A 23,275-nucleotide genomic window follows, 5' to 3' on the forward strand; every position below is an offset into this window, starting at 1 on the left:
GGCAGTGGCTTTACTTAAGCTGCTAAAGGAAGTTTTAAATGTTTAAAATATGTTTTTAGCATCAATTTGTTCATTTTTCTAGTTGGAATTTACCATCATCTAGTGGTTATTTGAAGAATAGCAGCTGTGTTAGTCAACGTATTGTGTGTTTTGTCTTCTGGCACTTGTTACAGCTCTATGCAAGAAGATTGGGCTCCAGAAAAACAAGAATTCAGATTTTTTTCTTAAAATTCTGACTTTAATCTTCTGAGATCAAAGGTAAAAATTTTGAAATCAAAATTCTGAAAAAAAGTCAGAATTCTAAGAAAAAAACTCGGAATGTTGAGAATAAAAAGAACACTGCAAGAAAATCAATTCTGAGAAAATGAACTCAGAGAAAATAGCTAAAAACCAGAGACAAAATAATTCTGAGGGGAAAAAAGGTCAGAATTCAGAGACAAAAAGTTTAAATTCTGAGAAAAAAATTCTGAATTCTGAATTTTTTTTGGCAATTATAAGAAAAAAGTCAGAGTTCTGAGAAAAAAAAAAGAGTTCAAATTCCATTATTTTTTCCAGTGGCCCAAATTCTCTGGTTTGGTTTTAGAAGTAAATAAATGATACTGACAGGGAAATTGTTGAACAAAGGTGAAAGGTCGCAAAGGTGCCTGATGACGCATTAGACTCGTGAATGTTAAAAAGGCTTCACAGATCATGTTACTAAGAGGAGCAAAACAACAAAAAACACTCTGGTCCCAAAGAGCAGAGACTGGGACAGTTTGAAACAGAGTCATGTTTCTGTAAATAGAAATTCAAAATTCAATTTCTCAAAAAAACAACATGTAAATATTATGTAAGGATGATTGTTGACTTTGGACTTGACCACACTTTTCCCCTTTCACTCAACTTTGTATGAATAGACTATAGCAAAATAATATTCAAATTTTCTGACACATGGATTTATGGGTAAATAAATTAGATAGTTCATTTTGTGTGCCATAAGTTTGCAGTATGTAATAGATGAGTTTCACTTTCTAGTATGAGGGATGAAAAATATAAAAGTTTTTCCATGATTTCTACAATTTTTGAGTACTTGTTGATATAGTTCCTAAAAAAATGTGTCAATTCACATATATTTTTAAAAAATGCCACAACTTCATGTTCCAGATCATCAAACTAAATTTAATATTAGACAATGAGTAGCTACATAAATTCAAAGAGCAGTTTTCAAATTATTTTACCGAGATGACAAAAAGACCTATTATTATATGGAATAAGGAGGATTAGTTAATTTTGATGGAGACAAATATGATTAAAATATGTATCAACAACTTTATAATATCAAATAAAATCAAAAATAATTAACTTTATACACCAAACTAATGAGCCTAATTTGATCATTTTATTTTAGAAAAAGCGCTTGTAAATATTTGAGGAGTGAGACATCTTAGTATTTTTTATCTTTACTCGATCCGTTCCAGGAAGTGACGCAGACTGACGCATTTCGAGTCACACCCTCAGCGCTGTTCTCCGGTCAGTTTGGTCTCGTCTCTGGAGCCTCGCCTCTGCCTTCCGTTTCTCAGGGAGCTGATCTCGGGTCTGCGCCGCTGCTCCGAGCCGGAGGAGGCAGCATCCCGCGGTAAAATCAAGCGTTAATTAGACGCTAGAAAGCAGCTGCGGAAGCACATGCAGGTAGGAACACTAAATGTGAATAAAACCTTATAACAAACTATCCTTTTCATTAAATCATCGTTTATTTAACCTTTTTGTGCTCTCTGTTGCTTTATAACTCCGTCAAACTAACCGTTAGGTCGCCATCTTTGTTTTAAATTCGACGTTTCGCTGTATTTTAGTGAGAAAATCTGGCTTTCTTATTTCATCAGCTACCTGTGCGATATATGAATAAATCTATCGTAGATTAGTTACTTAATATTATAAATGTATAATTATTGACTTTAGCTTTAACATTTTATTTTTCAGGCTAAAACTATGAAACAAATTACAGTCTTGTAATTAGAAGTTCCGTTAAAGGAGAAATAAACTTGAAAAGACCAGATTTACATGTACTTACAGTGTAAAAATTTAATATTTATGTTGAGTTACGAAGTAAATCTGGTCAGAATTAAATAAGTAAAGCACAAACTGGATGTAGAATTATGATGGTATTTACAGTTGTGTGGGTGACGTCACAACAGGCAAAGGCAGTTTGATATTTACTTAAAATGGTCTCCGAATGCATGTAGATAAATTTGGCATTACTTCTGCATGTTGTAGTTATTGCTGCATCCTTGCTTCAGAATGAATTGGTTAAAATGATAGAGAATGAACCAATCAATAGACCAGAAAATTGGCCAATTTTTCTTTGATAGACAATTAGCTAATAAATGCTATAATTATTTTTTATTGAATGTTTTTTTTCCCTTTTTGTTAATGCATCAAAGCTGAAAAACTAATTGACTCTTTGATTTGTATTTTACTACCTTGAGCAATTTTTTTTCTTATGTGTTGAAAGACAAGACTGAACATTTTGCTGTATCAGAATCAGAAAATTAGATGTCAAAAAAAACTGTATACAAGTTCCGACCTAATCTCATTCAAGACCAGCAGATGGTAGCATTTACACTTCTTCCTTTTCCATTACAACAAAATTTTACTTAAATTAGCTAATTTAAAAAAAATATTCTTTATCTTTCTGGAATACTACTGAGAATATATATATACAAATAATTAACAAACAGTTTAAGATGCTTCGATCTCATAGAAAATGTGTTTTAAAAACCCAGAAAATCTACATTTTAAAGGAAAGACACAATGCCTGGAGTTGTTACCCCTCCTGACCTGATTTTGGCTGATATTTATTTAGACACAATACAGTTGTTTTGTAATTACTGCGGACTCAAATATTAGTTGTTTTTTGTTTTGATAGATTTCTGAAATGTCAATAACATTTTGGTTTTCTCCACTAAATGAATTATTAATGAATATTTGCTCAACAAGTTGTAAGATAAAATAATTGCTTCTTATTCTTCCATATGAGAAATATGGAATAATTGTTTTTAACAATTACAAACTCCTGGACAAAGACAAAATTAACTGGTGCGTTTCTGAATCAGGTTAGCAATAAGCATGAGTCTGAGGTTTCATTTTCTGTCTGTTCTGCACATGCTCAGTAGAGCCATGCTGTCCAACGTGGAGATCAAGGCCAAAGTGAGCGACCCAGAAGAGTTTGCCAAGATGGCCGCCCAGCTCAGCCAATCAGAGGGCACGATAATACACCAGCACGATACTTTCTTCAACTGCAGCCGAGGACGACTGAAGCTGCGGGATTTGATGGTACGAGCAGAACCAGAGTAGCTTGGTAAAAATCTGTTTATCTCTGCAGTGCACCCAGACTGGTTTTAAAACAGGTTAGAAGAAAAATGGGAGGAAATTACAGATCAATACTGAAATACTGCTCTGTACACTGCAAAAACACAAAATCTTACTGTGTTTGGTTTAGTTTCTGTTCAAATATCTTAGTAAACTTGAAATAAGACAAAAGTAACTTAGAATCAACTTTTCAGCAAGATATAAGAGCTTGTTTTAGGTCAATAATTCCTTAATGATATTTAAGAGTTATAATTTCAAGTATTTTTGGTGTATAAATTAGGTAAGATTTATAGACCAGTGTGGAACTAGTACGTTTTCATCATAAGAAATTATTTAGTTCTAAAAAGCTATTTGCAAGTTAGTTTTGCAAGACCTAAAAGAAGTCTAGAAACAAGACCAAAATACTTGGTCAGAATTTGAGTTTTTGCAGTGTAAAGAGAGAGAAAAATGCTGAGTTTGTTTGTTTCAGAACGGATCAGGTCAGCTGATCTTCTACGAGCGTCCAGACACCGATGGACCCAAACTATCTCGCTACTCCATCAGCCCGACCAGCGACCCGCCGAGCCTGAAGGTGAAGCTCCGCCCCCTTACAGCGTAAACATGGTGATGATGATGATGATGATGGCGGTAACGATGTGCTCTGCAGGTTGTGTTGTCGGAAGCGCTCGAAGTTAAAGGTGAAGTCCGGAAGGAGCGGCGGCTGTTCCTGATTGGTCAGACAAGAGTCCACCTGGACACAGTGGAGGGACTGGGACACTTCATGGAGCTGGAGGTCAGCACACACACACACACACACACGCGCACACACACACACACACACACACACACACACACACACACACACACACACACACACACACACACTCTTCTGATTTAAAACACAACGACTCAGTAAAACCGTCCAATCAGTTTTCAAGCTGCAAGAATCAAACTACTGAACAGAGTTCGGTAGTAACTAGTTACATTTACTCAATTACATTTACTTGTGTGATTTTTTTGAAAAGTGTTAATTTAGGATTATTTTTACTACGCTGTACTTTCACTTTTACTTGAATAATTTTATTATGATAATACTTGTAATTGAGTAAAATTTCTGGCTTCGCTGAATGTAAAACATGTTTTAACCAGAAAGTTTATAACCATCTGCAGTTTTTGTTAAAGTTTCATAAGTTTTTTACTGAAAGAAACTGATTTGGAAAAAATTTATTTTGCCTGATTTTATTTTTTGTTGCTCATATGAATTGTTATTACTGTTGTCCTTAAAATACCAACATTTCCACTTCGTATTTTGGTCCATCTGATGTTGTACTTTTTAAATGTTAAATGATTGATAATTTGATCAGTTCTTCAATACTTTTTACCAAATACTTTTTTACTCTTACTTGAGTAATTTCTTTTACTTGAGTAAAAATATGTTGAAGTAGCGCTTCTCTTACTTGAGTACAATTTTTGCGTACTCTACTAATTTTGCTACTGGATCAGAAAAGCCTTTTTTCATCAAAGCGTTGCGAGCGTTTCCACGGTAACTATAGCAGAGACAGTGAGAGGCGGTGCTGAGCGACTACGCTGTGCGTCAGAGATGAACAGGTGCGCCTCAGACAGGTGTGCAGATCGACCCAGAGCCATGGGAATGTGAACCTGCTGATGGAGGAATGTGTCTGTTTATCAGGTGGTGATGCGGCCGCAGCAAAGCGTCGATGAAGGACAGCAGGTAAATGGAGCAAAACATTTGGGTTTTTACATTTGGAGCCATTTTAGATGTTTTTACATTTTTGTTTAAAAAGAAATTAAAACACGTCAGTACCTAAACATTGGCAGATTGTTTTACTTATAACAAGACATTTCTTTCTACTAACCGTTTTCTACCATTTGTAGAATATATTTCTAATGTTGTATAAACGCTTAAGTGTTTAAATGAAAAATATGCCAATTTTTTAGCATTACTAAAATATTTAATTATTTTTACTTTTCTATAAATGTGTTCAGATATTTGTCTTGCTTTTATTTCTCTTTCCTGCTATTCATGCAGAATCATCTCCAGAGTGAGATTTAGATTTTTTAAATAAATATTAGATGAATCTCAGCACATTTTTGCTGCAACACTTCCTGTTTCCAGAGGATGAAAACCTGCTTTGCTTCCTGTTTCCCAGGTGGCTGTGGAGCTGATGGAGCAGCTGGGTGTCTCAGCGGACCATCTGGTGACCGGAGCGTACATCGACCTGATACTGCAGGGACAAAAAGAGGCTTAAAGCATCACAGTTACATTGTAATCAGATTACAGTGAACAAAGTATCCAAGAGTTTCAGTAAAATGTCAGTTTTGTGTGTGCTGATCTGTAAAAACTAGGAGGAAACATTCATATAATGTCCTGATTTCTTTTTCTAAATAAACGTTTCTGAAATCATTCTGTTTTTTTTTTTTACAGTTTGTGTCATGTTTATAAATATTCAGTTTGATTTCTACTGAATAGAAATTTAAAATGATTTCCTTCCTGCTGGGGATTTGTTGTGCCATAAAATCATGAACAAGTGATGCGGAGTCAAACTAGAACTGCAATAAATGAATATTTAACCAGATAGATAGACTATTTGGTTAAATATAATTAAAAGTGAAGCTTTTAATGGACGTTTTTTGTATGAAAGTAAACGCAAACTAAAATCTGTGTAGGTTTTTGGATTAATCACAATCTAAATTGACTAATTAAATGTTATTGTTTGATTACCTTCAATCCAACAGGGGGCGCTGTAATTCCACAATCATCAAAGCTTTCCATCCTACATGGTGGAAAAAGTTTCAACTGGAAAAAACTGCATGTATAAAAAGCCAGAAGTTTTCACACCCCTTCCGCCTTGCCACATTATAACCTCTGAATTTTATTTTATTTTGAGATTTCTTGTTATGCACCAACACAAAGTAGTGGATAATTGTGAAATAAAACTCAAATAGTACACAGTTGCCATTTTTATTTAGAAATAAAAATCTCAGAAGTGTGGCTTGCATTTGTATCCAGTCTCCTTTACTGTAAATCCACATGTATATTTGGTTTGATTGGGGAACAAAGTAGCAACATTTGTTACATTTTCAGTCGGTTCTCTTTCATACTGCACTGAGTTAAACCAGCCAAACCTTTTGGAAAACATATTCCCCTCCTCACCTGTGAGGGCGCTACACCAAGAACCACTGAAAAAGACACTCAGCGTAACTTCCTCCTTTACGAAATGCAAATAAAGGTGTAGTGTCATCGGATTTTCCCAGTTGTAGGATTTCTCTTTTGTCTTTGGTAAAAGACTGCAAGCCGTTTCTCCAGCTAGCACTGGTTAGCATGTCTGATTTGATTGTATTTACCCAGAATGCCTTGTGGTATACTTCACCTTCTGCTTTTGGAGGGGTCGCTGGTTCTCTTTCATTAGCATATGGATTCAAACCGCGCCAAAATTTACTTCAGCCAAACCGAGACCAAACATTCCCAAATTGGCTGGATTTCTTTGGAGATGTGTCTTAAATTACATTCATAAGGTCCTTAAATAGTATTTGAGTTGGAAAAACCTGGACATAGTAAACGTATGGAAGATTTTTTTTTATTGTCACAGGGATACAAAAATGCAACTTTTTGGGCTACATGTGAAACTTTGGATATGGAGCTAAATCCAGGACAATTCTGGAAGAAAACCTGTTGGAACTGGAGAAAACCTGAGACAGGGATGGAGACAACCACCCTGAACAAAGAACCAGAGACTGGATGGGACGGTTTATCAAATGGCCCAGTCAAAGTCTGGACTTGCATCCCTTAGAGACTGTTGCAGAGAAGAAGAGATGAAACGTTCTGTCTCTAGATGTTCGAAGATGATTGAGTTATAAGTTTATAACATGAGGTGGCTATAAAATGCACACCACACTTTTCAGATCTTCATAAGTATTAAAAATTACATATAATTTCCCTCAATTTCTGCACTAATTTGTGTTGATCTGCATTAGGGCTGAAACGATTAATTGGATTAACCGTAATTAATTGATTATTGAAATAGTTGTCAACTGATTTACTAATCAATTATTTAGCTGGTGTATACAGACTCAAAAAAATAAAATATTCAGAGCAGTAATTTGATCCAAAACTGTACAAAATATTTATACATTTTGAATTTAAGATAAAAACACCTCTCTGTAAGTATGACTTAGTTTTAGTTTTGTCCGGTTCAATTAAAGTACATTTAAACAATAAAATGTTTATTTTCTGATTTAAAAAAGGAATCAAATCCTTTCTTTACTACAATCATTTAATATATTTCAAATATTGTGTGAAAAGGTTTTTAAGTGGTGAAAGGAAAATCTGTAGAATGTGATATTTCTTTATACAATTAATTGATTAATCGACCGGTAAACAGGCTCCACCTCCTCGATGACATCATCAGGTTGTACTCCTGGCTGAGCTGTGATTGGACCGTGGCTCGTTGTGTTTTTGGCCGGCTCGCTGCATTATTACAGTCTGTAATCTGACACATTGGGAATGTTATCCCACAGAAATATGCTGCAGTCTGAAGCAGCAGAGGCTGCGGAGCGTCCTTATGTGACCGGATGACGAACCCATTCAGAACATTTAAACTCCATCTGCTCCCGCTCTTTATTCACCAAAAGCAGATTTTAAGTCGGTTCTCGTCTACACAAGATATTGGCAGAAGTAGAGGAGGGAAGCTGAAGATTACAGGTTTAACTGCTGAGTCACCAAAACGTCTGATCCTTCGGCAGCAGAGCGATCGCCTGACTGGATGTCTGTTTCCTTCACTTTATCCAGAAACTGTCGTTTCAGACAGGCATCACAGCAGCCAGCACAGAAATCAAAGTTTATTTACCAACATGGAGTTATGATTGAACCTCTGATCAAATATTATCTATCACTGATATCTGATCACAGACAAAATGCTATAAACTCAGTTCTTTCTGTCTTTTTCTTTTTTCTTCTTGACTTTCTTTCTTTCTGTCCAGTTTTCTGTCTGTTTTTCTTTCTTTCTGCTTTTCTTGTCTGTCTCTCCATCTGTTTTTTTCTGCGTTCTTTCTTTCCTTTTTTCTTTCTCTTTTTCTGTCTGGTTTCCTTTCTTTCTGTCTTTACATTTGTCGGCTGGTTTTTCTGTCCATTTTTCTTTCTTTTTTTCTGTTCTTTTTTTCTGCCTTCCTTTTTTCTCTCTGCTTTTCCACCTGTTCTTTCTATCTTTTTCTTTGTCATTCTTTCCATCTTTGACAGTTTTTTGTCTGTTTTTCTTTCTGTTTTCTTGTCTTTTTGTACTTCTTTTGATGTTTTCTTTTTCTGTTTCTTTCTTTCTGATTTTCCATCTGGTCTTTCTCTTTGTTTCTATTTTTTTAGGTCCTTTTCTTTGTCATTCTTTCAATCTTTGACTGTTTTTCTTTCGCCTGTCTGGTTTTCCCTCCTTTCCTTTTCTCTCTCTCTGTCAGTTGCAGTTGGATTCTGTCCAACGTTTTGCTTTTCAGCCTCTAAACCTCATTAACTTTTACTTTGGTTATATTTTGCGTTTCTTAGCTACTGCACCAAAACATTTCCATTAATTATTAGCCTGATTTCAGTCGGAAACAAACTTCCAGATTTCAGTTTAGCTCTAAAAGTCCAAATAGATTTCTGTGAAGCAGTAATAAAGATTCCTGTGGTAAAAATACAGAAATGTTTTTGATATTTAAACCAGTATTAAAGATAAATTTCCTGCTTTGTTGCATTATAAATTAGATGAAGTGGTTATAAAGTACTGCAGTGCGAAACAGAAAATTTTTTAGAGATTTTCTTTTACTTTTTGTGTATTTTGTGTTTTTAACATTTAATTTAAGCAGGAAGGTTATTTACTTTCACATGATTTGTTTGGATTATTAATATTTATTATCCCTAATGGCTCAGTGACTTATTAATCATTTTATATATTAAACAAAATTATTGAAATTGGGGAATTTTTTGTTAAATTAGTGTTTTGTTCTCAGACCAGTTGGACGTTTAGGGTGTATGAGAAACATCTCAAAACATAAAACTTTGTAGAATACTCTCACAAGACATTATTAATAGCTAATAATCAATAATTTATATATAGATATATACAGTATCTATCTATCTATCTATCTATCTATCTATCTATCTATCTATCTATCTATCTATCTATCTATCTATCTATCTATCTATCTATCTATCTATCTATCTATCTATTATATATATATATATAGGTAGATATCTATATATATAATTTTATATCTAATAAATATAAAATATAAATATATAATAAATTATATATATAAATTGATTATTAGCTATTAATAATGTCTTATTAATATTAAATATCTATATGTATATATAAAATAAAGAATTGATCAGCCTTTTTCAGTTCTTTTGTGTTGTTTTTGTCTGTAAACTGTGGAAAGTTTGAAAACTTACCTTGAAAATGGGTCTGTGTTCTCTTATCTGTTTTCTACCAGTTTTTCCTTCCACTTAACTTTTTCAGGCAACATTTCAGCCTTAAAAATATTTTTTATTGGTTTTATGTGATGTTCTGATTTCCTGAGATTTTGTGTTTTTATTTGGTGTAATAAATATATGTACCAACTTGATTTTTGAGCTGAGTGTCTGGAATAGATTAACTTTTTGATGAATTTTTGCTCCTTCAGTCTGAACACTGTAGCTGCTGCAGGCAGCGGCATGAATGGAGGTGTTGTACAGTACGGCGCCTCATCACTGCAGCGCAGAAAGAACGGGGGTTGTGGGGGGGTTGACATGTGGAAAACACCCCTGAGTCACGTGACTCCGGCCACGTGCGATCCGATTGGTGGAAGCTGAAAGAATCTTTGAATCCGAAGCGTTTTGTTTTGAGTTTTGGACGAATAAATCTTCGGATCAGGTTCATGATGATGGTGATGCCGGCGCCGGTGTTTCTGGTGCTGATGCTGGCTGGAACCTGAATCCCAGTTGCACCGTTGCCATGGTGATGGGACTGCTCCTCCGCTCCTCTCTCTCTCTCTCTCTCTTCAGCTTACAGCGAAAAAAAGAGGGAGAGAAAGAGAGAGGTGTGTTTTCTAACCCACGCATTGGAGTGGGAGACGACGTGCACACACACACACACACGCACACACACTCGCAGAACCACAGAGAGTGTGTGTCATGCTGGCAGTGTGTGGGCTGAACCTAGCAGCCCTCCACTCGTCCTGCCTCTCCCACTTCTTCTTCTTCTTCTCCTCTCTCCCTCCACGTCTCCGGATACTCCACCTCCTCTTCCTCTTCTTTTCTCCATCCTCCATCACCTCTTTCTCTCCTCCTCCTCCTCGGTTCTTCTCTCCATCTCTCGTTTTGTTTTTTTATGTTCAGTTTTTCCATCATGGAGAGCTAGTCGCTGATCTTCAGGGTGAGTCTCTGCAGCTTTCTGCATGTTTTCCGCTCACACTGTGTGTGTGCGCGTGCGTGTGTGTGTGTGGGCGTGTAGGTGCGTGTACGCCACTCACCTGCTGTCGCTCTCTAACTTTAAAACTACATTTTCTGAACGTTTTTCCATTTTCATTATTCTTGTCTGCGAGTTTTCTTTCTCCATCTCTTCATTTTTGTTTCATTTATTTCAGTTTTTGTTTCTTTTCACCTTTTTCTGTTGTTCTCCATCCAAACTCTCTGGGCTTCATTTCTCCTTTCCCTCCATCCTCATTCATTTTTCCAGTTTTCCTCCCCAATCATTTATTTCATTATTTCTTTTTCTTCTTCTCTTTTTGATTTTTCTCCTTCTTATTTCTTCTTCCTGTTTCCTCCAGCATCACTTCACTGTCCCGTGTGCGTGCGTGTGTGTGTGTTACATAACCTCAGCAGTGAGTGTGTAGGCTGTAATCTCAGACTGACATCTACAGGAGCAATCTGCCCCCCTTCAGATAAAACAGAAGCAAACAGGAACAGGAAGTTGCCCCCGTTGTTGCCCTGGAGGGCAATTTGCTCGTGTTGAGTTTGGAAACTTGCTGCCAAAGATCGAGGTTTCGTCTGGAATCAGAATTGTTACCGAAGTTGAAGTTTTGTTTGGTGGGATGAATTTTTCATCTGAAGTTGTTCTGGGTCCAGATTGACGCTGGTTCTGTTCTGTCCTGGGCTCTAAACTGGTGATGGGCCAGAACTGGGTCGCTCCAATTTCACATGCAAGATCCGATTCCAGTGTTGAGAAACTCAGAGGCTCCAAGAAAGATTAACATGTTTTACCCCAAAAAACCATCCATCCATCCATCCATCCATCCATCCATCCATCCATCCATCCATCCATCCATCCATCCATCCATCCATCCATTTTTTATTCATCCAACCAATAATCCATCCATCCACCCATCCGTCTATCCGTCGCTTTACCCATCTTTCCATCTTTGCCATTTTTCTTTTTTCCAGGTTCCATATTTTGTCTCTAACCAGAACAGAAATTTCTGTCTTTCTGGTAATTTTTTGAACTTTTAATCTTTCAGCTGATTTAAATTTAACTCCAACTTCTCCAAATATGATTCTGAAATGACGAAAAACAAACACTGAATAAAATGGCCATTTCATTGCTTTGGATAACCGGAGATCATCAGTTGGCCAGAGATTGGAGCTTCCATCTCTAATCTGTGAAAAATGGGTCAGTTACTAAAAAAACAACATTTTAGCAATTAATTAAAGCTTAAAATGGAGAACTAACAATACAAACATTTCAACCAACATGAATCAACCAGAGCTGAACTAAAGATCAAGATTAAATGCTGGCTGCATAAATGCAGAAGTTCACTTATATCATATGAATATTTTTATTTAATTGTAGAAATCATTTTTCCCTTGGCATTAAAAGTTGTTTTTTGGCCAAATAAACCATTTTTGTTGATTTGTAAAGCCAATAAAAGGCTAAAACATCCCAGCAGTGTATTTAAGTTAGTTTAACTTCAGTGACTCCTAAAATGATCACCAAGAGACTTTATTAATGAAATGTGATTTTTCCTGCTCATCTTTATCCGTTAATGTTTGTTAATTGTCACCAGTTTTCCTGGAATCATTTTCTGCAAGTCTACAAAATAAAAGTTAATAGGATTGAAAACTAAATTTGATTAAAAGTAAACAGGAAAAAAGTTGAACCTTACGTGATGTCACCAGTATGACAAAGTATTAGAGAAGTATTACTAAGAAAAATTTGAAATAATAAGAATGAAGTTCTGATAATGAGAATAAAGTCATAATATTTTGAGAATAAGGTCAAAATAATGCAAGAATAAAGTTGACATGAGTATAAAGTCACAATATGACAAGAATAGTCAAAATAATACAAGAATTACAGTAAGTCAATATTATGCTCCCAGTTTTATGACTTTATTTTTTGTATGACAATATTATCGTATTTTACAACTTTATTCTTTTAATTGCATTTTTTTATTATCTTAGATTGAATTTACAGCAAAATACCAAAACAAACAGAAAAACTGACTATATTTTCATACAGGAGACCAAATGTATAAAAACTAACAGCTTTAATTTCTTAATTTTTCCACTATTTTGATGCTAATCCTCACATAGTTTGATAGCAAGACTGTCTGGTCTTTAATATTTTTAGATAATGTTAATATTTTGCTTTGAAAACTGTGAACCCCAATTTGATGCAATCAGACATCTGGTCAGGATTTCATTCACTTCACAAAACAGCTTGATTAAAACTGTGTAAATAAATTCAGCTGGTGATTTTGTCCTCAGCAAATCTTTGGGAAAACTTGCTGGAAGAGAAATTTCAATGATGTAACGATGTGGCATCAAATCTGCCTTTTTTTTTTTTTTTACTGAACTTGAATCTCTAATACTGTGGAGATTCACACAATTTCAGATAAGGGAGGAGCTGGTGGCAGTTCAGGATATTTATGACCCATGAGTAATGTTTCATGCTTATTTGAAACATTACTTGGATGTTAAGTGGAGGAATGTAAATTTAGATTCTGTAGGAAGACGATGAGCTGTGGGAGTTTGTGAAGGCTCTGAAACTAGTTCATGCTGTCTGCGTCGTCTTTCATCGCTTATACAAACGGCAAACATTAAAACTAAATTAAATAAACAAACATCTCAGAACCTAAAACATAGCTTCATAACCGATGGGTTAAAACGATGTCTGCTAGCTTCAAAATAACATTTTTGAACACATTATGCATCTCAAAAACTGATTTTTTTAGGCATTTAATTTACGACTTATACAAAAAAAATGCATCAAAAACAGTCAAACTGAGCATTTACTGTGATTTAAAGCAACTCCAGCCTTGGGTGAATAATTCCACTTTATTATTTATTGAACAGAAACTGAACCCAAACACAGAAGCATTGATTTAACTGAATGATCCTAGATGAACTTCAGGTTATTTAGAAATGGTTTTATAACTCTTGCTTATGGTTTGACAGCAACAGAGTTGGATAGTAACTGCCTACATTTACTCAGTTACATCTACTTGAGTAACTATTTGGAAAACAATTACTTTTAGGAGTATTTTTACTCGAGTAACTTTATTTTGAAGTATTCCTTACTTAAGTAGTTTCTTGGTTTTCTACCCACTGAATGAAAAACATGTTTTAACCAGAAATTCACCAGACAGACACAACTGCAGCTTCTGTTAAAGTTTCATAAGTTTTCTATTGAAAGAAATGGATTAGGAAAATTTATTTATGCCTGATTTTGCTAGCTTTTGTTACTTATTGTCATTTTTGTCCTTAAAATACCAACATTGCCACTCAACTTTATATTTTTGACCGTCTGATGTAATTTTTAAAATATTAAATGATTTATAATTTGAATAGTTACTCAGTACTTTAGTAGACTTTTTTTTTTTTTTACCAAATACTTTTCTACTCTTATTTGATCAATTTTTTGTACGGCTACATTTTTTTTTTAAGTTTAAGTATCGCTACTTTTACTTGATTACAATATCAACCTCCTTCTGGACAGCAACAATTTATTCTCTAAAGTCTGAAGACATTACACTTTGGCAAACTGGTTGTTTTGAGTGTTTTGTGTATCCAAAAAATGCACAACATGATGTAACAGGCCTATAACAAATATTCACACTCTTGGACGTTTTACAAATCGATCAGGATGATCAAAATTTAACTTTTTTGACAAAAAATTGTACAAAAAAAACCTTTAATGTGAAAATGAAGTCTGACAGTCCAATAACATTCCACCTGAAATAAGTGGTTGCATAAATATTTGTGAAGTGAATGTAAAGTCAGTATTTAGTATTCAGCTGTGAGCAGGTCTGGGCTTTGAATAGGCCACACCAGAGCCTCTAAACCATTTCTGTGTAGCTTCATGTTTCCAGTCGTTGTCTTGCTGGAAAATTAATTTTCTCCAAAAAACATCACTGGAGACACAGATCACTTTAAAGAGAATGACTTTCTATTTAGTGACTTATTTTATGTTTCATATTTTTATTTAACTGTCATTATATTGTAGAAATCAATTTTCACTTTGTAAACAAAGAGACTTTCTATTTTAATTGTCAAGTAGTTGATCATGACTGATTTGTAAAAGCAACTAAAGAGTAAAACATCCAAAAGGTTGAATAATTTTTACAGGCAATTAGTTATGAGAAATCTTTTCTTTTTTTTGACACATTGCAAAAAAAAAAAAAAAAATCCTCTTTGTTTTGAGATTTTATGCTCAGAGCAATTTTGGCTTTTAGCGCGTCAAAATTAGCATGTTTTATATAAATATTATATTTTCCTCAAAAGGATTTCTGTCAGCATGTTTTATTCTCACTTTAGTCAGTTAGTTGGTTAATTTGTTCCTCGTTTCAATCTGTTCTGATGTAATTCAGCTAATTTCTGAGTCATGCAGTGAATCTGGTCCTTGAGCGTAAACCACCAGGAAACTCTTTTATGTAAAAGTCAAGGTGAAGTTAGCAGATGGTTTATTCATCTGGATGAAAATGTTAGTGCGATTGACTGTATCTGTCTGTAGGAATGAACTGAGATCGGCGTTGTGTTTCAGAACACCTCGTTCCTGTAAACTCGGGTTTGTCGGTTTGTTCTCGATTGTTGTGAAGTCGCACCGTTTGGGTCGCCGTTCACCACCGCCATGATTGTTGAGGAAATCGAGCAGATTTTCCTTAGTTTCTGTCTTCTCGGCTGTGTGTGAGAAACTTGACGAGACAGAGTGTCTATCATGGGGGAGAATACAGCAAATATTATCTGCTCCTGCCATTGGTTTCCATGGTGATGGACAAGGCAGCACAGAGACACATCCTGTTCACACGTAACAATGAAATGCATGTTTGGTGTTCTGACGGCAGCTGCACAGGTTTGTTCCTGCTGCGAATGAGACACTCAAGAATCCAGGTTTCATTTTCATGCATGAATACAGTCAGTGAAATGAAAAGAAACTTTTAATCAATATTTCATCTGTTTAATTGTCTTAGATTTAGCATTTGTAGATTTTTAAAAAGCCAAGCACTACCACCCATCTTAAGTTATTTTCCCTACAACTTAGTTTGGAAAAAATTTACTGAGAGCACATTTTGTATCTAGATTGTGACGTTAAAGCAGCTGCAGTCATTTGGCTCAGACACAGAGAAAGAATTTAGCCACAACAGAAGCTAACTGTTTCCAAACTGCTGAGACAGACTGTTGGTTTAACAAAACTTAAAATTACTTTAGTCACTTTTGCGAAACATTTTTACACAAAATGTTGTATAATAAAGTATTTTTATGTGATGAACCATGGTTGCCTCTTTGGTCTGACTGATAGCTCCCTGATCCAGTTTCTTTTTCTGGTATTTGAAAGAACTTAATTATTTCAAATAATTGTTCCAACTAATTTTAATACCAAAATGAACACAGAAAGCCATTTTTATATTATTTAATTTAATAAAGGGAACAATAAGCTGCCAGGAGCAACCAGTCTCTATGTGGAAAAAGTAATTAACCCCTACGCGTAATAACTGGGCATGACTCCATTACATGACTTACATGATTCCATTCATTACTGCAAATTGTTCTGGTCCCAAAGTGGCCCATAGCATCACACCACCACCAATGTGTTTCAATGTGGGTTCTTTCTTTTTCTGAAATGCTGTTAGTTTTACGCCAGACTTTCTAAAATGTTACACTTTTGTGGCAAAAAGTTACACTTTTATTTGGCAAATAACAAATATTTTTTATTTGTTTTTGGCAAATATGAAACAGACTTTTCTTTTTGGTAAGCAGAAATTTCCCCTGGACGCCATTGTTGCCCAGTTTACTGTTAGCATGTAAAGATATTAAAATGTACTATCATGATTATTGTGTGCTACTTATCATCAATATTGGATTGATTTTGTATTATTATTACTGGTGTTTATTTGTATATTAATAAATTCAGACTAATCTTTGCACAGACCAAGTTTATAAGACAGACAGTTGTTTTCACAACAAAAGAATAAATGGTAGGTTTCTTTAATTGGCCTTAAAATATGTTTTAGTCATTGCAGGAATTTCTGTCTTAGTTCATCTGCTACACTAAATAAACAAAGTAAACAGACTTAGAATTGCTTTAAAAAGAAGCCTTACTTGAACTTGTTTAAAATTTTAATTGAGCCGCGCCACTAGATTTGAAAATAAACTTCACTGTCTGATCACTTAATAATCTGATCATATTAGCTCGTTAGAGACAAAGACAGAAAAGTTTCCACTGCAGTTGAAACAGTTCGATGAAACTATACATTTTTGCTCATTCGTTTAGATGATGCTTTTACTTTATTTCTCATCTACTGAAACCCTATTTACTAAATTAATTGTTGTTTTTGGACCTCCAGATTTATGGCCTTAGGAATGTGGAGTAGCTCAGCCAGGATTTTCTTTGCCAACTGATATACTCTGCTTGTTTGTGATTATTTATGACGTTGCACACATAGAGGCTTGCTTGGCGTCTTTCAGAAATAGCCGTCAGCCTTTGTTACAATAAAAACGAAAGCCTTGGCTTGGATCACTCCAGTCATTACTGTATCAACATCTTTGAGTGAAGTTTGTTCTTTTGGTTTATGAGTATATAAGAATGGCCTGTTCAGGCTTGGCAATGGTTAGAGGGAGGCGGTTTCCAGTGAAGAGGTTGGGAAGCAGAAAAAAACGCTGCCTAAAATAATCTGAAGAAAACTCTGAAGGCTAACGGTGCTAGCCACATCTGGAACCCTGTTGCTCATTTGCATTGTATATCATGTATTATTTGTATTATATTTGACGTCATATTTAGATATTAAAAATTTTAGAAACATCAACAGTGTGTGTGTTGGCGTGTGTGTGTACTTGTATAACCCTGTCGTGGGGACCTTGTAATTTCATATGCAATAGCAGATCCTCATCTCATCACAGGGCTTTTTATTGATTCAAACTCAGGTTTTAGACAGTGAGGGCCCTCACAAAGTGTATCTGTTATCAGTGCTGTACAGCTTCCCAGATTTTCCTGCCAAACATCCGTTTCCTTGGCAACCGAGACAGGAAATAGGAAGTGTGAGTCACAGGAACTACTTCTAATCATTGTCAAGTAGGTTCTTTTTCTTCAGTTGTTTTCTTGTCTCCAATATGTCCTCCTGCTGTCTGCGCTGCTGTGGAAACATTTTACTTTCATAACCAGACCCACACAGACCAGCTGGTTAGCATGCTGTTAGCAATTAGCGACTAACCAACTGCCTGCCAGTATGCTAACATAAGCTAAGAGGCTTTCCCAAAGGCAGTTATTATTTCCTTTCTCTATACTGTGTTCTCATAAAAGTTTTGAAAATATCAAAAGTTAAATACTTTCATGTAATATAAGAAGTAAATATGTAATGTTGTATTTCTCCATGGTCTTAAAAGAGATAAAGACGAGATAAACATAATTTACTCTTCAACATAAGTGGACATAAATATCTCTAGCTGTATCTGCTGTATAACAGCCTTATAGAAGTTTGTCACTAATTAGCAGATTCCAAGCAACAAGTTTTTAAATTTCACCGACTGAAAAAACAATCCTCACAGTACAGATTGAAAGCCCCAATTTGTAAAAGTTGTTGTGACTGAAAATTTCTCATGAAGCCGTTAAAATCAGAAAATTTGGCAACTTAATAATTATTCTATTTTTCTGGGATTTCTTTTCAAACTGATTTTATAAAAACTCTGGAGTTTCCAGAATACTCTAATGTGTTCACAATTTTTTATTTAGTTCCTGAAGTAACTAGAAGCACAATACAACATTCATTTGTCCATAAATAGCTTAAAATATACTTTCAAACATCCTTATTTACAATTATGGTAAAAAGAAAGTATTATGGTTTTACATAATATTTAGTGTTTTGGGATTGTTTTAGCTTATATATCATCATCACAATATCAACTTGTTCAAAGTTTAAATAACAAAGGACGTTTTTCAGTGCAATAATTGACGACTAATATATTCTAGATGTTATAAGTATTTTTCATGCTAGTGTAATATTTAGGCAGTTGCAGACATCAGACAGAAATGACATTACCCAAAATGCTGAAGGTCATGGAGTGATGGAAGCACAGATTAGGAAGAAAGGAAAGAAGAAAACAGGCAGATATCGCAATGGAAATCATCACAATATTTTCACATTTTGTGCAGCCATAGTTACAATGTTTAGCAACTTCTTAATTAATAATGACATTGTGAAATCTATTTTGCTACTTGGATGTACTTTATTTTTTACCATTCATCCAAGCAAGTTCAAGTTTGTTTTTAAAAATGGGACAATCTATATTAAAGAACAGTTCCATGTAAATACATAAGATTATAGCCAGCTACCTAATTTCAATCTCTAGTCTCATTAGCAGAAAAATGTTTAAGCACAATAATAAATAAATTCATGCATTTTATCTACATCCAAACATGAATAATCTATCTAACTTGACAGCCACTAATGATTTCAAATATTCATCCATCTATACAACAGTCCATCTATAAAACTAAAAGTAAACTTTTTTTTTTAATCTGTTAAAGTGTGTGTCAATATGTTTAATTGCAAAACCAAACCTATTGTGTGTATGGATATAATCTCGATCCCATTAGCAGATAGGTTTTGGTGTAGTTCTGTGGTTATTTGTCTCTTTGAAGCAACCATCCATCCATGTTAATTTGTCTGAATCTCTTGATTGCCATTGTGTCTCTTTTGTTCTGGATCTTTTCATGTTTTTTATTGTTTATCTTTTGGCAGTTTTGAGTCTTTAGAGACAAATTGTTGCATTTTTAAATCTTTCTTCTTTCTTTTGTTTCTGTCATACCTCTTTGTTGTGTGTCTTACTGTGCATCTGTCACTGCATGGCCATGTCATCTCTTTATGGGAATTTATAACCTCCCTTTGGTGCTTTAATAATTAAAATTATGTGTATATATACTCTAACATTTCAGTAAAGCCCATTGTAAACCTGCACTACTGTAGGATTTAGTAAAGTAGTTCTGCTCAGCTTGAAAACTTGTTAAAAACAGATTTTTAGCAGTTGAACTGACCCTTCATATTCTAACCCTTCAATTCTTCTTCCTCTCCTCCCTTCCTCTATATCCTCGCTTTCCTCTCCATTACTTCCCACCCACATCCTCCCACTCTTCCTCCCTTTCTACAGGATGGGCAGGGCAGCTCTCTGAAAACAATCTGAAACCCTGAGACCTGTTACTTCTCAACTATTATACAGAAGAAAACTCTTGAAGGTTACCAAAGCCTTATTCTCCAAGAGGAACAACAACATCCACAGGAACTCCTTCATCTAGTATTAAAGAAGTATTCATGAAATTTTAACTTCATCAACTCAAGATTTCCGACGCCCACACTTATAACAAAACGTAGAGGCAATAGAAGCTGGAAACTGGATCATCAGACTGGACCAGAACCAAACGAAACACCTGGCAGAATCTGAGAACCGCAACAAGCCAGAAGAGATCAGTGGAAATTGGTAAAGTCCTGTGGAAAAGTTTGATGGGACTGCTGACAATAGGTGAGTGGATCTTACTGGTTTTCATCTACATGCTCTGAAGAATCTGTTTATTATTTCTCCTAAAAGATATAAAATGATTTTTTAAATTTATTTTAAAAGCGGGTATTTTAACAGAATAAACTTTAAACTGTTAGGGTAAATTTTATACTTTTATCACACTGTTGCATATCTTGCTTCAGTAGAGCAGGAAGATTTGCAGCTTTAAGTAAATTATGCATCACCAGCATCTCTCTGTTCTTGTGACACAGTAGCATTAACAGTTTGATCAGAAGCTTTGTCAAGTATTCACCACTACTGAAAAATTACCACAAGAGCTTCTCAAATGTCACAGCAAGGACGAATAATAAGATTACATAATGTCATGCTACGCAATGCAGACATTCTGTCTGCACTGATGAAGATTAAGCTCACCTCAGCATACTTTAAATGCCTCAAACCAGCTGCAGTCTAAACTATTTCCACAACAATCCAGCAAATAATTAGTTTTCCATTCATAGGTTGTGTATAAGGCATTGAACTTCCAACTTCAAGTCATTTAGGATGTTTTCACACCTGATAGTCCTGTAGATTTGGTTTGATTGGGGACCAAAATTGCTAAATTTGTTCCATTTTCTGCTGCTGCTGTTTTCTTTCACACTGTACTATATCTAAGCAATCCAAACTAATTGAACAACCTGTTTCCCTCCTCGCCTGTGGGGGCGCTGCAACAAGAACCAATGAAGAAAATGAAAAAAAACCTCTAAGTGCAACTTCCTTCTTCATGAAATGTAAACAAAAATGGAGTGGCATCAGATTTTATTTCTCTTTTGTCTTCAGTAAAAGACCAGGACCCATTTCTTCTGCTAGCGCTAGGTTAGCAAATTTGTTTTAGTTGTGTTTACCCAGAATGCCCTGCGCTGTAGTCCATTTCCTGCTTTTGGAGCGGCCGCCAGTCCGCTTGGCATTCACATATGAATTCGAACTGAGTTCACTTCAACCGAACAGAAACCGAGGTCTTTAGGTGGACGTTAAAAATATGCTTAATATCTTCAGATTTAGATCCACAGAAAACTCAGACATGGTAGTTACTCACTGTATCACAAATATTTGTTCAGTTGTTTCAATATGTGTAAAAAAAACAACAGTTTGAAATGGAGAAAATCTTGATTGCTATATTCTAATTGTGTCTTAAGTGCTAGAATTCAGTCTGATTTACCTCTTTTGCAAATAATAGGGACCATGAATTTCCTCCACAGGACTAAATTCAGGGTATCAAGAGGCTCTAAAATGGAAGCTCATCAATTACTGTTTGTTTGTTAGGTTTTTAATTAAGGTTAATTGTGCCCTTCTCCCAAATTGGTAATTAATTGTTTCTGTAGACTCTTCTCTTTGAGCCAGAGCTTCTGGTTTGTTTGTTTTTAGTTTGAATTTAGTTCCTTTTATTTACCTTTTCATTGTTAAATTTAGTCACCATTGTGTAGTTGTTTGTCCTTGTAAATAAATGTGGCAGCTTTCAAACATTTCAGCTTATTAAAACCATAAAATTGCAGCGTTAGTCATCTCATCGTAGTTCGGTACGGTGTTACAGACCTTGAAACACCTGAATAGAAAATCCTTTTCAGTGGCATAAAAACGCCAACTATGCCAGAGCTGTATGACTCTATCCTGGGATCATTTAGGTCATAAACGGCATTGAAATGAACCTATCAGAGTAAAACATACTTCATAGCCTTCTCTGTGCTCAAACTACAACAAAACTTTCATCTTCACCAACTTAAAGCAGTTAACTCACAGTGTTTCTGTGGTAAACTGATTAAAAGGTACAGCTGCTACTTAATAATCCTGGTAAAGATCAGTAAAAAAAAAACTATAAAATTATGTTTTATACCTGAAAAATCTCACATTGAACATTTAAAAGTAAAAGAAAATCCTCCAAACTGAACTTTTACATTTATTTAGAGCAGAAAATGAGCAGTGCTACAAGTATTGGTGTCCTGCTAACAGTAATAGGAGAAAGCTCTTAGACGTTTCTCAGCATCTGAGCGTACAGAGAGAGATTCCTGTATGCTCCAGATCAGTGGTGTCCGATCTCATTCCTCTGCGGTGTTTGTCATGTTTTTGATGTTCACCTGCTTCAGCCCCCCTTACCAAATAATTGATGCATTAGCAGGCCTCCAGAGAGCTTAATGAGATGCTGAGGAGATAATTCACCCATTTGAAAGCTCTGTTAGAGCAGGCATGCAGATGGAATATGTTTGGGTTCTGGTTTTGTTTGTCATGTTCCAGTTTTAAACTTAATTATTGCTCCAGCTGTAATTATGGCGTGCTTTAGTGCCAGTAACTATGACCTTGTAGCCATTAATTTCTGAGGAATATTGATCAAGAGTGGCAAGTTCTCTTGTATTTTCCATATTTTAAGAAGCAAAGAAAAATGTACTTTATCTATTTATGTCTTAGTAAAATAGGAGGTTCTGGAGTAGCATTAGCTACAAATGCTACTCCAGCAAAGGTTAACAAATGTTAAAGGTTAACATTTGTTAACCTTTAACATTTGTTAAAGGTTAGTCTTTGAAATACGTTTCTGGAGTAAAACATTTTCTTGTTTGTTTTTCCACATCCTTGTTCCAGGTACCAAAAGTTAAATATATAAACTGTTATCAGTGATACTTAGTTCACATACCAATTTTCCCCCTTCAACAATCTTAACGACGCCCCGATTATTATGATGCTCTAAAAACCATGTTTTTAGACGTATTATGTAGAATTCACATTTTGTACGTGTTGTACTTCTGTTATTGCTGATTTTTGACAACAAATTGAGGTTTTTTAGTGTCTAAAAATTGAGCCATTTCAAAAGCCTTTTGAATGTAATGTTTCAGATCAGCAGGCGCTTCCCTGTTACCTAGCAACTCCAGCAAAGCCCAGTCCGTTACTTAGCAACCCCAGCAGAGTTCCGCCCGTTAGCACGTTTGGTCAGCTGGTTTTATCACAGTGTGC

The 23,275-nt window shown here is 35.1% G+C and overlaps 1 protein-coding gene across 1 annotated transcript in view; it reads left to right on the forward strand.

The window, feature by feature from the left end:
• The first annotated feature begins 10,618 nt into the window (after positions 1–10,618).
• Positions 10,619–23,275, forward strand: part of LOC102216969 (SH3 and multiple ankyrin repeat domains protein 3-like) — a 45,847-nt gene continuing 33,190 nt past the window's right edge. The window contains exons 1-2 of the mRNA XM_014474350.2: positions 10,619–10,727; positions 19,931–20,299. The gene's annotated coding sequence lies outside the window, so the exon portion shown is untranslated. The remainder of the gene's footprint in view (positions 10,728–19,930; positions 20,300–23,275) is intronic.

The sequence above is a fragment of the Xiphophorus maculatus genome, chromosome 17, assembly GCF_002775205.1.
Source record: "Xiphophorus maculatus strain JP 163 A chromosome 17, X_maculatus-5.0-male, whole genome shotgun sequence".
NCBI classification, from domain to species: Eukaryota; Metazoa; Chordata; class Actinopteri; order Cyprinodontiformes; family Poeciliidae; genus Xiphophorus; species Xiphophorus maculatus.